Source organism: Ylistrum balloti, unplaced genomic scaffold (assembly GCF_031769215.1).
Source record: "Ylistrum balloti isolate Yb309-2 unplaced genomic scaffold, AGI_CSIRO_Ybal_v1 Utg369642, whole genome shotgun sequence".
NCBI lineage: Eukaryota > Metazoa > Mollusca > Bivalvia > Pectinida > Pectinidae > Ylistrum > Ylistrum balloti.
In genome coordinates, this window is record NW_026781902.1 from 215,622 (window position 1) to 229,326 (window position 13,705).

The window sequence follows — 13,705 nt, forward strand, 5'->3', positions numbered from 1 at the left end:
TCTGCCTTTATACTGTTATAGTAACTGATATCGGGATGTGCTCTATATGATACTGTTTTTACAAACTTGAGAGGTGTTAAAATTCTTATTTGAGCAGGTAGCTGACACATTGGTAGCTAGGGTTTCTATGTCATCTCTATTGATACTACATGCTGTTTCAGGGATTCTCCATATGCTGCAGTATTTACTGTTCTCGGGGCTGCAAGGTCAATGCCTCAGTCAAAAGGAATCTAACCGGGAATCATGACATTTACAATACAGTTACAATTAATGAATTGTTTAATGTAGCACACCGCTCTAATTATCAAGCAGAGTTTTTCTGTAATATAATGGCAATTATTATTGGCAGAAAACTTGATAATTTGCCGTGTCTACTACAAATATCTAATGCACAACACGCCCACTCTAATGGGGGTTGTGTGGGGAATATGAAAGATTTATTTTTTGCTGGTACAATTATTTTTCAAATTTCTACTAGTTATATTTCACCAATCAAGTGAAAGTAAACATGTAGTGTAAGGAATAGATCACACTGACAATTACTGTGAATATTTCTACCTTTTATGTTGGTCAATGAATTATAAATAATTACTGTGATGAGACAGGAGATAAATCTGGTACTGATCCTGTTTATGAGATCAATAGTCAGTAAACTAGAGCCAGCTTATTTTAATTACAGATAAATTTTGCATTTTGTACACTTGAGATATTTCAGCATTTTCTGGCTGTATATTTCATATTTCTGAATGAAACTTGTAGCTATTAACTTAATTATTACAACAAAGTTATGTTTAAAGCTGTTTGTTGACATCACAGTAATATCTTTTATTTGTACTAGGGATCTGAGCTGACATCAAACTTACATTTAAAGCTGTTTGTTGATGTAACAGTAATATAATTCATTTGTGTACTTGAATCATGTTAGATAGATTCTAAGTTAATATCACTATTCCATAACAAGGTTACTTTGATGACCTAGAGTTACTTCCCCCTGTTGTAGTAATTTACTTGTCACTATGGAAGCCATTAGCAGGAGCAATGAACGGAAACCATTACGAGTTTAGACGACCGGTGTTATAACCTTCTAGCAAACATTGTCAAAGTCAGCAAGCTTTTGACCAGAATACATAGTATTAACAATTTCTCACAAATTGATATTTTATACCACAACTTTTCATAATTGTCTGATTATATGGGTTGATAAAATTGAGCATTAATTTTTCTAAAAATTGGGTTTTCAGTCTCTGTCAAATTATGAATAGATAGAAATGTTTCTTATTTTGTTGATTTGTAAGCTCGCTCTCCTTTTCCTGATAGAGATGTTCCTTACACGGAAAGTCTAGGACGGAAATAGCTGTGCTTTACTTGCTACAGAGTGGGTTAGCTGATAAATATCCCTTTCCATTACTAGTTTATATTTTTTAAGCGATGGGTCATGACCAAGTTCTTGATTCAGGATTACTAGATATGAGCAGAAATTGGCCAATCAATACCATTTCTTCACTTGCTGTTGATCCGTACTTTGGAAAAAAATATTTCGGTGATCAACCCAGCTGAAAATGGCCAATAATGAAACCACTGGGCCCAAAACATTTATTTTTTTTAAGACTTTCATAGGGATATTATGAACTACTATTACTCCCCAAAAGTCATTTGAGCTTGTCTATGGAGTCCTTTTTTGGTTTAGCATTATAGTGATAATGTGAGAAGGAGAAGTAGCTTTTAATGGAAAGAATACAATGAGTCCCTCATGTGTAAATTGAGATCACGTCTATCTACCACGGGGAGTTTCAGTCTAGCATCTGTTATACTTGATACATGCTTAAAGGCATGGTAATGATCAGTTGAGCTTTAACACCTCAGCCAAGGCTTAAAGAGGTATGGCATGTATCCGCCTGATTCAACCAAAATGAATTTTCTATTTCGATGAGTTCAGATAGGTAAGCTTATCGAGCTATATCGAAATACCACGTATCAGGAAAAATATCTTAGCTATGTGTCATGTGTTATTTTTTACAGATCGTCCAAGTTGCTACCTGAAGCAATATGCACTTAAACATCATAATTGTGATTTTGACACACAACACATGTACTACCTTTTAGGCAATTGAACCCAATCTAGTGTGATCAAATGTCACTTAACTCCTACCCTCAAAAATTGGTACAAGTGTGACCCAATACCAAACAACTGAAAAATCACACTGGACCAAAAATGTTAAGTACTTATGTTTTCAATATTGAATTTATGGTTTTAATGTTGGTGATTTCTGCATCAGTGTCTATAGCACAAACGGTAAGACATTACTCCCAGGCCAGTCAAATTTTGATGGGGTCACATGAGCGATCTCAGCTACAGACATCGTGATTTTATTACTTTTTGTTTGTTTACAATACACATTGTTGATAACTAATTCTTGAGGTAAGTATCTTTTAATTTGATGATACATTTTCATATATGCATTTTGGCAGTTAGTGACCAAAACCTGACTGATTGTCTTTGATGGTAATGAATGCAGCTGACGAGTAACATGATACAGTGTTAGTGCTGTAGAGCACGTGTTGGAGACATGATAGAATGTCATCTCAGTGTTCAGTGTATCTTCAGGATGATAAACAATCCTATGTTAAGTTATCCTGCCATTTAATTCATCTTTTGTGTTGTCTTTTCTCATGCATTTCCCATCTTCAATTGTAATATTGCCAGCGACATACATGGTAAACACACCAGTGTAAGGATATACATGTTCTATATTTAGACATGGTGAACCAAAATGCACATTTATTTGTCACTAGTCCTGTGTTTTTAGATTTACTAAGGCGTTGAACTTCAATAGTAGTGCTCCTTCGTTGCATAGCACCATACCTCTTTTGCTGACTGTATATAATGATCAGCTACATAGATATGCTCGAGAACAAATGGTTTTGATTCCCCTGTATGGAATGGTCTGAGCTACATGTATATGCTTGAGAACAAATGATTTTGACTCCTCTGTATGGAGTGGTCTGAGCTACATGTATATGCTAGGGACCAAATGGTTTTGACTCCTATGTATGGAGTGTCTGAATTACATGTATATGCTAGAGATCAAATGATTTTGACTCCCCTGTATGGAGTGTTTGATCTACATGTATATGCTAGAGACCAAATGGTTATGTAACTCTGAATTACATGTATATGCTAGAGATCAAATGATTTTGACTCCCCTGTATGGAGTGTTTGATCTACATGTATATGCTAGAGAACCAAATGGTTTTAACTCCTCTGTATGGAATTTGACCTACATGTATATGCTTGAGAACTAATGGTTTTGACTCCTCTGTATGGAATGGTCTGACCTACATGTATATGCTTGAGAACTAATGGTTTTGACTCCTCTGTATGGAGTGGTCTGACCTACATGTATATGCTTGAGAACTAATGGTTTTGAATCCTCTGTATGGAGTGGTCTGACCTACATGTATGGTTTTGACTCCTCTGTATGGAGTGGTCTGATCTACATGTATATGCTTGAGAACTAATGGTTTTAACTCCTATGTATGGAGTGTCTGATCTACATGTATATGCTAGAGACCAAATGGTTTTAACTCCTCTGTATGGAGTGTCTGATCTACATGTATATGCTAGAGACCAAATGGTTTTGACATGTATATGCTAGAGATCAAATGATTTTGACTCCCCTGTATGGAGTGTTTGATCTACATGTATATGCTAGAGACCAAATGGTTTTAACTCCTCTGTATGGAATGGTCTGACCTACATGTATATGCTTGAGAACTAATGGTTTTGACTCCTCTGTATGGAATGGTCTGACCTACATGTATATGCTTGAGAACTAATGGTTTTGACTCCTCTGTATGGAGTGGTCTGACCTACATGTATATGCTTGAGAACTAATGGTTTTGACTCCTCTGTATGGAGTGGTCTGACCTACATGTATATGCTTGAGAACTAATGGTTTTGACTCCTCCATATGGAGTGGCCAGTCAACATGACAGTTAATGTTGACTTATTGATTCAATTAACAATTCCACTTATCATGTCCGAAAAAGTTTGAATAAGACTTTAGAAATAAATGGAAATCGGCATTGTTTCCTACGTTGAAGGAAATAAGAGGATGTTGATGCTGGTGTGTAAATCAGTGATTTAAGGATGGTTTCATAATAGTTTTCAGATACATATAATTCAAAGTTTATTACTTTTTGCTGTCTTCCACAAAAAAAAATGGTATTTTGTATAATTTTTGTGTCTTCGCAAATTGAGATACCTTTGACCTTTGAGTTACAAACACTGATGTGACTGCTGTAACAAAGTTTAGTTACTGTTTTTATAAGAACCAATAAACTGTCTGTTTGAAAGGTTGTGTAGTTTTGTATTTATAGCCAATCACAAAGTTTACCTTCGTACCTTATTTTCAGGTAAAGTTAAAAAAAAGTGTGACAACTAATACCTAAATTTTCAGCAAAAAATTTACTAGTGTCAGTAGATGTAAAAACCTAAATTGGTTTTGAAATCTTAACCAAACTAAATACAATTTTCACCATTAATGTTGTTTTTTCACTTTATACATTAATTGTATAGTGTTCAGATACAGACATTGAGCTATTGTGATTGCTTCCTACTGAAATATCAAGGTCAATGAGAAGAAAGTAAGCTGGTGCCTTTAGTATCATCTGTTCAGGAAATGGACAGTGTTATTGATTCAAGACAGTTCCAAGGAAGTTGTAATTAACAGAAATATATCTTACGCTCAGAAAATGTAATTCATCCAACTCGCTAAACATCCATTCCGGATTGTAAAGGCTATATCCCTAGCTAAATATTAATCTTCTGATATACCCACGGCAATTCCTTCAATATGAGATCAGAAACTGCCAAGCATACACAAGGCAATAGATATGCCTGGGTTGATTGCTTACTGAGTTAGGAGGAAGCCATGCAAGAAACATAAGTTTTCTCAAGACTGTGTGACAGTGTTTACCCATCGTGACGCCTGCATCCCTGCTAACAATTATTGACTAACCCACGGATATTTGTAGACGACAAATTTGTCACTCGCAGTTCTTTTATTGCTTCCTGAGTGCCGCTAATACAACTAAATAGGTGGATCATGTGACGGCAGGATAATCTCGAACCAATGTCAACGTATATGGCTGAATTTATCATACGATAAATCACGAATTGTTTTCCCCGTTATTAGACAGATTCTTCCTTATTTTTAATGGAGGTATCTCTTTCTACTGTCGTGTTTTCTGTAGGACGTCATTTGAGAAAAAGTATTTTATAGGATTATGCATAAAAATAAAAGCTAATGCCGTGTAACACTGATTTGTGGTTGAAAGGCTTCAGTGAATTATCATGTAGTAAAGATTCGTAGAATCTCTCTTTATTAGTTTTATGATGAATATAGCATGTATAATTCATGGTGTGTATAATCCTGGACCATCTCAGGACAAAGACTGACTAGTCAATATGTGATGTCTGGGTAAAGATCAGTGTTGTGGAATCTCTTAAAATGCTGTTAAATTATCACATGTTTGTGACTAGGAATTCCTTTTCCATCTTCAAAGTTATTTTCAAGGACCTGCCTAAATAATTCTTCAGAGCACATCTTTGCAATTATATATAATCTTTACTTTTTTTGATATATATATTTCATCGAGAGTTCTTGCCTGATTTCAGAATAATGTCTTTAGATATATATATTTCATTTACTGGATATTTGTGGTATATGTTTGTTTAAACCTAGGTTATTGGGTCCTTAATTGATTTGAAGGATTTGAAGTGAAAATAGCAATTGAACATGTTAACATGAGAAAGGAGTTAAAATGAAAAAAATCCCAGCAAAAACTGGAAAAAAAATTGAGGTTATATCCAAAAAATTCTAATTAGAAAACGAAAATTAGCAATTGATAAAGGATATCCAGAAGTCTTCCTTGTACTAAAAACTGAAGTCCCTGGCCATTCACTAGGTTTGAAACAGATTCACCTGTGTAGATTTCGAAAAGTATTTCAATAAAACATCTGCCATTGGGTTACTGTCTCTTCTGATTTTGGATTTAGACATTGACTGTTTCTTGGTATATGGCATGAATATGATGTAAATCTTCTGTGTAATTCTGTGTTTCATCATTGTCCAGGGATACAATAATACTGTTGTTGATGGACTGGTATAGACTGTAGTGGCTTATGATGTTACTCTGATACTGTACAGTCCTGATCTTAGATGAGAATGAACACTACAGTAGCCATGCCAGGTTTATGACACATGTAAATAGATGAATCAAGTTTCGCCTTTCTCTGAAAAGTTTACAGCACCATTAGGGATATTGAATATATAGAAGAAGTGGAAGAGATGACTAGTTCATTGTCTGTCATCCCTTTTCCCCTGGGTATCACAGTGTAGGAATATTACCCCCTTCAAAAGTATCTGACATCCAGAAAATATCTGAGGACACATTGGTTTTGACAAGCATGTATTTGAAAAGCTTTTGTAATATGAATGTCCTGTCTCATCAGAAGAATATGTAAGGATACTTATATAAGTATTGTTAGAGAACAAATGCACCGAAAACACTGACAATTCTCTGTTCTCCAGAAGCTTTCCTTCAATGCTTTTTCACAACAATCTTTTCAATTTTTTTTTTTTTTTTTAGATTTTCATGTGATATCATAACATAATATTTGCTTCAATTATTTACCATTTGTTGCTTTATTCTCACTTTTTCTATATTTATGTTGCCATTCTCAAATTTTTTTATATCTATTTTTGATCTTGTAGACATGTAACATATTCATCAGATAGTTTTGTTGATGTCCGTTTGTTTCAGAAAAGCTTATCTTTCTGACATTAATATAAAACATTGATGTTGGTTTATAGACAACATCATAACATTTTGATGTAAGTCAGTCACAACATGTACGTCTGAAGGGGCATATTGATAAAGATGTCTTCCCGTTCAATAGCAAACTCTTTTTAAAAATGCTTTTCATTTCTTTTCAATATTTCTTTTTCTAAGGGATATTTTCCATGTCCTTCAATAAAAAGGATTTCGACATGTTTATTTCATATCTTTTTCAGGAAGAACATTTAGAATAGAAAATGGCAGGACATGTTCTGATTTGCTATCTGTATTCAATGTTGCTTTTCCAGTGTTTCAAATTTTATCCTATGATGAAATATCAATCATTTGATTACTTGACATAGAAAGAAGTAATCTGTTGTTTTATAATTGTAAAATAGATACTTTCAAACTGTTCAAACTGCAGATCATTAAAACATATTCCTTTGAAATGTACCTGATTTTGCACATAAATAACATATTTACAAATCTTACCTTATTATTTCATACAGTTTACATTCACATCACATGGTTTGAGTCTGAAAAGGAAAATTAGAGAAGCAAGTGTTTGTGACATCAGAATATTGAACAGCCTGAAAATCGTTTACTTACCAATATGTTATTTCCTGATTTTGTGGTCTGTAACAAAGTTTTTACCCTCAGGGAAACTTTCCGGTATAATGAAAATGGAGACAGGAAATGATAGAAAATTGATCTTTTTGTAGTTATTTCTTAACATTTTAAAATTATAGACGCTATTTTAATTGACTGTCTGTTTGGTGATTTGATATCTGAATGTTCAGACTTTTTGAAACCAGTATTGCAATGTTGTTGGTAAGCTTTCCAGTAAGGTTTTTTTATTCTGACAATATCATATTTGTAATCAAACAAAACAGACAATTTGTTCTGATATAATGAGAAATAAGAGAGGTAATGACCTCTGTAGGTGCCTGAATGTCTGCTGGTCTAAAAAAAAAAGTTATCATATTTTATAAAATTACCCATAAAGTTTTTGATTCAATATTTCAATATAATGTTAATTATTTAGCAGTGAAGAAAGTTTGGAGAATTTGTTATGTGATCTGCCAAGTATACCACAAAGGTTGCCATAGTTAATCATGGTTGTGATCTACACAGAATTCAGTAAGAGGTCTGAAGTTGAGAAAAAGATATTCTGATAAAACAATAATTTTTCATGTAGAATTTTCCTTTCAAATTAAAAAAAAAGTGAATGTGTCTTAATTTGCATTTCTTGATATATGTTCACAACTTGTCCGTAAATTAAATGCTTCAAAAGTTTCCCAAGTGCACGATGTGCAAAATATCCGCTGAATAAGACTTCTTCCGACTGCAACTGAGAAATTTAAACCTTATTGAAGTCGTCGGAGGACCTTTGCTATAGATGAAATGTTGGTTTGTCTGGGTGTACTTCCTGTTGGTGTGTGTTACACTACAGTAAATAAGCCAGTGTCTGGCCTGCCTGTCAGCTAGCTCTTAATCACTTCCTATCACACTTTACTCATCTCAGATTTTGTGTACCTACCACTTAAGAATCATAAGGTGCAATACTGCATTGGCTGTCAGGACTGAATTTAATCAAAATCCATGTTAATATTGTCCGCAGGACTCTTTGATAAAAATTGATTGCAGTTATCAGAATCACATTAAATTACACAATAGCTTTGGATTATGTGAAAATTAAAAAAAAAAAAATAAGGTGAAAAAAGTGTATTTTTCGGTTATACAGCTGCACACAAAATTGTAGAAAATCCATTATAGAGAGAGGATGAAAGACCATTTCAGTTATCAAACAATAAAATGAAATTTCCTTGTTAACCAAAATCTAAAATATTTCATAATGATGGATGATGGTGGTTAGTTAGTTACAGGTTTTAAGTCTCCTTTACTTGTTCAATTTCTAGGTGTTGTCATCTAGAGTCCTGTCAACTTTATTGAAATGGATTCTGATCATCTAGGGGGTGGATGATGTTGTGATAACATGTTTAAGGCTATATTTTCAATTGATTACATTTTAACCTTATGTTATTTTCATAGATAACCTCTGATTGTGTTGATTTTTATTGGTCACCATCTGATGTTTAATTATTTTCATTGGTCACCTCTGATCTTAGTGGTTTTCATTGGTCACCTCTGATCTTGGTGGTTTTCATTGGTCACCTTTTGATGTTTGATTTTCATTGGTCAACGTCTGATGTTTAATTATTTTCATTGGTCACCTCTGATCTTAGTGGTTTTCATTGGTCACCTCTGATCTTGGTGGTTTTCATTGGTCACCTCTGATCATGGTGGTTTTCATTGGTCACCTTTTGATGTTTGATTTTCATTGGTCACGGTCTGATGTTTTACTATTTTCATTGGTCACCTCTGATCTTAGTGGTTTTCATTGGTCACCTCTGATCTTGGTGGTTTTCATTGGTCACTTTTTTATGTTTGATTTTCATTGGTCTTTTTTTAATGTTTAATATTTTCATTGGTCACCTCTGACCTTGGTGGTTTTCATTGGTCACCTCTGATCTTAGTGGTTTTCATCGGTCACTTTTGATGTTTTATTATTTTCAGTGGTCACTTCTGATCTTGGTGGTTTTCATTGGTCACTTTTTTATGTTTGATTTTCATTGGTCACCTCTGATCTCAGTGGTTTTCTGGTTAACTCAGATCTTGATGGTTTTCAATTGCCATCAATTATGGTTGACCTTGACAATGGTTTTTCTTGGTCAGAATACGGACATAAATGAAATGATCTTGTACATCTATATTTTCATAACGTGTAAATTCTGAAAAAAAAAAAAAAATACTAAAATGTGTTGAATGGTAGAATGTGATAGGCTTATTATGAGGTGTCATCAGATGTGAGAATCAATACTATAGATTTTCATAACGGCAATTAAAACCAGGAAACTGCACACGGATAGCAGGGAATCTCTAATGGAGTGCTCCACTCTCTATATGTAAATTTGTGTTAAGAAATAAGTCAATCACGCAAGCATAGACCAGTTTGTCTTGAAGACTGGCAGACTGGGGATCAGAGCCACAGACCAGAAGATCTTAGTCAGATGTACATTTTATTAACTTGTGAATGAAGTGCATATAGTTTCATTAAAGCTTTGCATTCATTATTTCGAAACAACCTTTGCGTGATGTACTTAAAGTATTGTGAAATAATGAATAACTCCTCGCATGTTCAAAAGCTGTCAGCAATGTTGTTCTGTTTACTAGCCAGTAGGGGAAGTCAGTGCAAGCAATTTAGGTATTTTTAGATATGGAAGTTGACCAGCTCTATTTTTAGATGTTTTTTCACATATTTTACTCGTGCATTTCTGTCGTAACTATGCAGATTTCAAGTTTTGTTTAATAACAGTTAAAGCTGTCATGATAACGTGAAAATGTATTATCAGAGATCACAATAAACCTAGATATTTGTTGTGATTGATTACATACAGTGTAACTTAATGGCAACAAAATGGCTGAAAGAAGAATTATGAACAGAACTGTTAATTGATTAAAAGTAATTTTTGTTGTGATTTCAAAAACTATAACAAATTATCCAGACATGATGTCACCAAAAGTTACCAGTTATCAGTCAATATTTTCAAATTTTGTGGGTTTTCTAACAAATATGAGTTATGGTTGTCAAGAAATAGAACAGTGAACAGCACCTACCAACCGTCTCAAGTGCCCTTGGCTGTGATTCCATGATGTCAGTGTTTGGTCTACCTGTGACCATCATAAATTTATCTTCATGTTAGTACAAACAAATTCAACTGACTTTTCTGTCTTTTTAACAGATGTGAACATATTGTTCAAAAGGCTTTCTTTATAAACAAATTTTTTGTAACAACTTCACCATGGAATTACAAGATACTAAAACTCTTGAGATTAAGAAATGTTTAATTGTTGAAATTATAATAAAAAAGAAAAAAAATCTGGAAAAAACGTCCTTACCCTACCCATAAAAGTCTTATTCCATGGAGGTTTACAATTTGTACCACAAACAAATTGGATTTCTCACTGTTAGATTTGTTTTTACTGTCTAGAGGATTTCCAGGGAGGAGTAGCTGATAGATTGTGGGGATGAAAACCTATTAATTAGGGTCGGCCATTACTCCTGAAGGATTTCCCCGACTGTCTCTCAGCTGCCTCATCCATTAGTCAATGTGTTTTCATCATCAGTGATATGTTGTCTAATGATGACACATCATTGAAATAGAAAATTACAATTACCGAAGTCATTTCAGTAGATTAATCAGAGGTTTTGTGTTTGAAATCCTTGGCTGTTTAAAGGTTCACTTGTTATTTCCTAAGGATTTATCATCGGTTTGATTTTCCCGAATATGTTAAGAGGATTTATTTTTTTATTTTCGACTTATATAATGAGACGTTTTTATACATTTCCCTGACAGATAATACAGATGACACAACAGTGAATTAAGCACCTTTTGATTGTTGATGCAACTTGAAAATAGTTTAAGAATCGTGTTCATTTGCAGCAAAGTTGCGAAGTAAAGTTGAATTTTCTTTATTTGGAAACATCACCAGATCTTTGGGCTTAATCAGATCCTGAAGAAGCACAAAGTTTTGCCAAAACCTGTATACTACATTTATCAGAAAATTATTCCATGCCTGATTTCAGATATTGATGTAATCATATTAAATTTTGTTATTTACCAAATTTGCCAATGACAATAAGTCAATACGTGATCCTAGAGTTGAAATTTATTTGTCAATTAATTCATGTCTCATTCTTGAGTAGATATTTATCTGTCAGTAAGTCCTCGTTTGATTCTAGAGTAGATATTTATCTGTCAATAAGTCCATGTCTCATTCTAGAGTAGATATTTATCTGTCAATAAGTCCATGTCTCATTCTAGAATTGATATTTGTCTGTCAATAAGTCCATGTCTGATTCTAGAATTGATATTTGTCTGTCAATAAGTCCATGTCTTACCAGTATTTAAAAATTGATATGATGATAAGTTATTCCCTACATCAAGGAATCATACAAATGTGTAAAAATTTGACTATGAACAAAGGTTAGGTGATATAGCCAAAAGTCCAGAAAAGGAGAGAAAAAACAGGGTTTCTACTATTTCAAAGATGATCATTTGGTGATAAATGTGGTATTGTTGCTTTGTTCTTATTGCCTTATGAGCTCTAAATTTTAGAACAAGAATGTTGTAGACTTTGATTAAATATATTTTCAGTATCAAAAAGTGCTTCAGTGTGATACAGTTTTGATACACTGTTTTGATGTGTTGTATACCCATGTGTATAGTAAGGCACAAAATGCTCTGGAGACATCAACAACAATACCTTACACAGTAGATAATGAGTTTGGTCATTATTTGATAATAATGAATGTTAATTTTAAGCTTTGTTTAAATGTTGAATGTTAATTTTAAGCTTTGTTTAAATGTTAATAATGCTGTTTCTCAGATTATGATACTGATCAACACATCGTTTAAACGTTGATTTGTATTAAGTAAAAGTTGTTGATTGCTGACTTCGTCTTATATATGAGATGTACAGATCCACAAATATTTGAAATATGCCAGTGAATATATTTTATTGAAATAGGCGTTAGCTAGAAATTCAAAGTTGTGTCAGAGTGTGCAATTCTATACGCGAAGCTATCTTGTATAGAGCCAATCCCACAACCAGGTAGTGATAATAAGTCTATATGGAACAGCTGTGCTCACAAGTACAATTCCAGAACTACATAAAACATGATAACAGAATTCTTGGAAACCTGAATGTCAGACTGGCTCAAAAGTGTAATTTTGAGTCTGTAACCCCCTTAAATTTGGCTATGGAACTGTCTTGTCATTGATCAAGTTTAGTTCAATAAAGAATGGAGGAATTCCTCATGTGATTTGCTCACTATAATTCCTTTCCTGTTTTTGTCTTCTGGGCTTCAAATTTCAGCAGCAACATCTAGAATAACTTTTACTGGTGGTTAAGCATTTTATTGTGACATAAAATGTTCTGAGGACAGGGACATTGCGACACAACAGTTTGACATGAGTCACTCTAATGTACTGATGTCACCTAGTTGCCCTCCTATTGTAGTTTATTACCTAGTCACCCTCCTATTGTTGTTTGTTACCTAGTCACCCTCCTATTGTTGTTTGTTACCTAGTCACCCTCCTATTGTAGTTTGTTACCTAGTCACCCTCCTATTGTTGTTTGTTACCTAGTCACCCTCCTATTGTAGTTTGTTACCTAGTCACCCTCCTATTGAAGTTTGTCACCTAATCACCTTCCTATTGTAGTTTGTTACCTAGTCACCCTCCTATTGGTGTTTGTTACCTAGTCACCCTCCTATTGTAGTTTGTTACCTGGTCACCATCCTATTGTAGTTTGTTACCTAGTCACCCTCCTATTGAAGTTTGTCACCTAGTCACCCTCCTATTGTAGTTTGTTACCTAGTCACCCTCCTATTGTAGTTTGTCACCTAGTTGCCCTGCTATTGTAGTTTGTTACCTGGTCACCATCCTATTGTAGTTTGTTACCTAGTCACCCTCCTATTGAAGTTTGTTACCTACCTAGTCACTATCCTATTGTAGTTTGTCACCTAGTTCCCCTCCTATTGTAATTTGTCAACTAGTCACCCTCCTATTATAGTTTGTCACCTGGTCACCATCCTAGTATAGTTTGTCACCTGGTCACCATCCTAGTATAGTTTGTCAGCCCTTCTGTCTGTATGATTTCACTGTGACCCTTCTGTCTGTATGATTTCACTGTAACCCTTCTGTCTGTATGATTTCACTGTGACCCTTCTGTCTGTATGATTTCATTGAAAATGTCTGGTATGACTATTTGAAATACTTGGACTATTTAAAGTATT

At 34.0% G+C, this 13,705-nt stretch overlaps 1 protein-coding gene across 3 annotated transcripts in view; it reads left to right on the forward strand.

The window, feature by feature from the left end:
• Nucleotides 1–13,705, forward strand: part of LOC132554822 (protein Fe65 homolog) — a 139,223-nt gene that overhangs the window by 82,395 nt on the left and 43,123 nt on the right. The window lies entirely within an intron of this gene.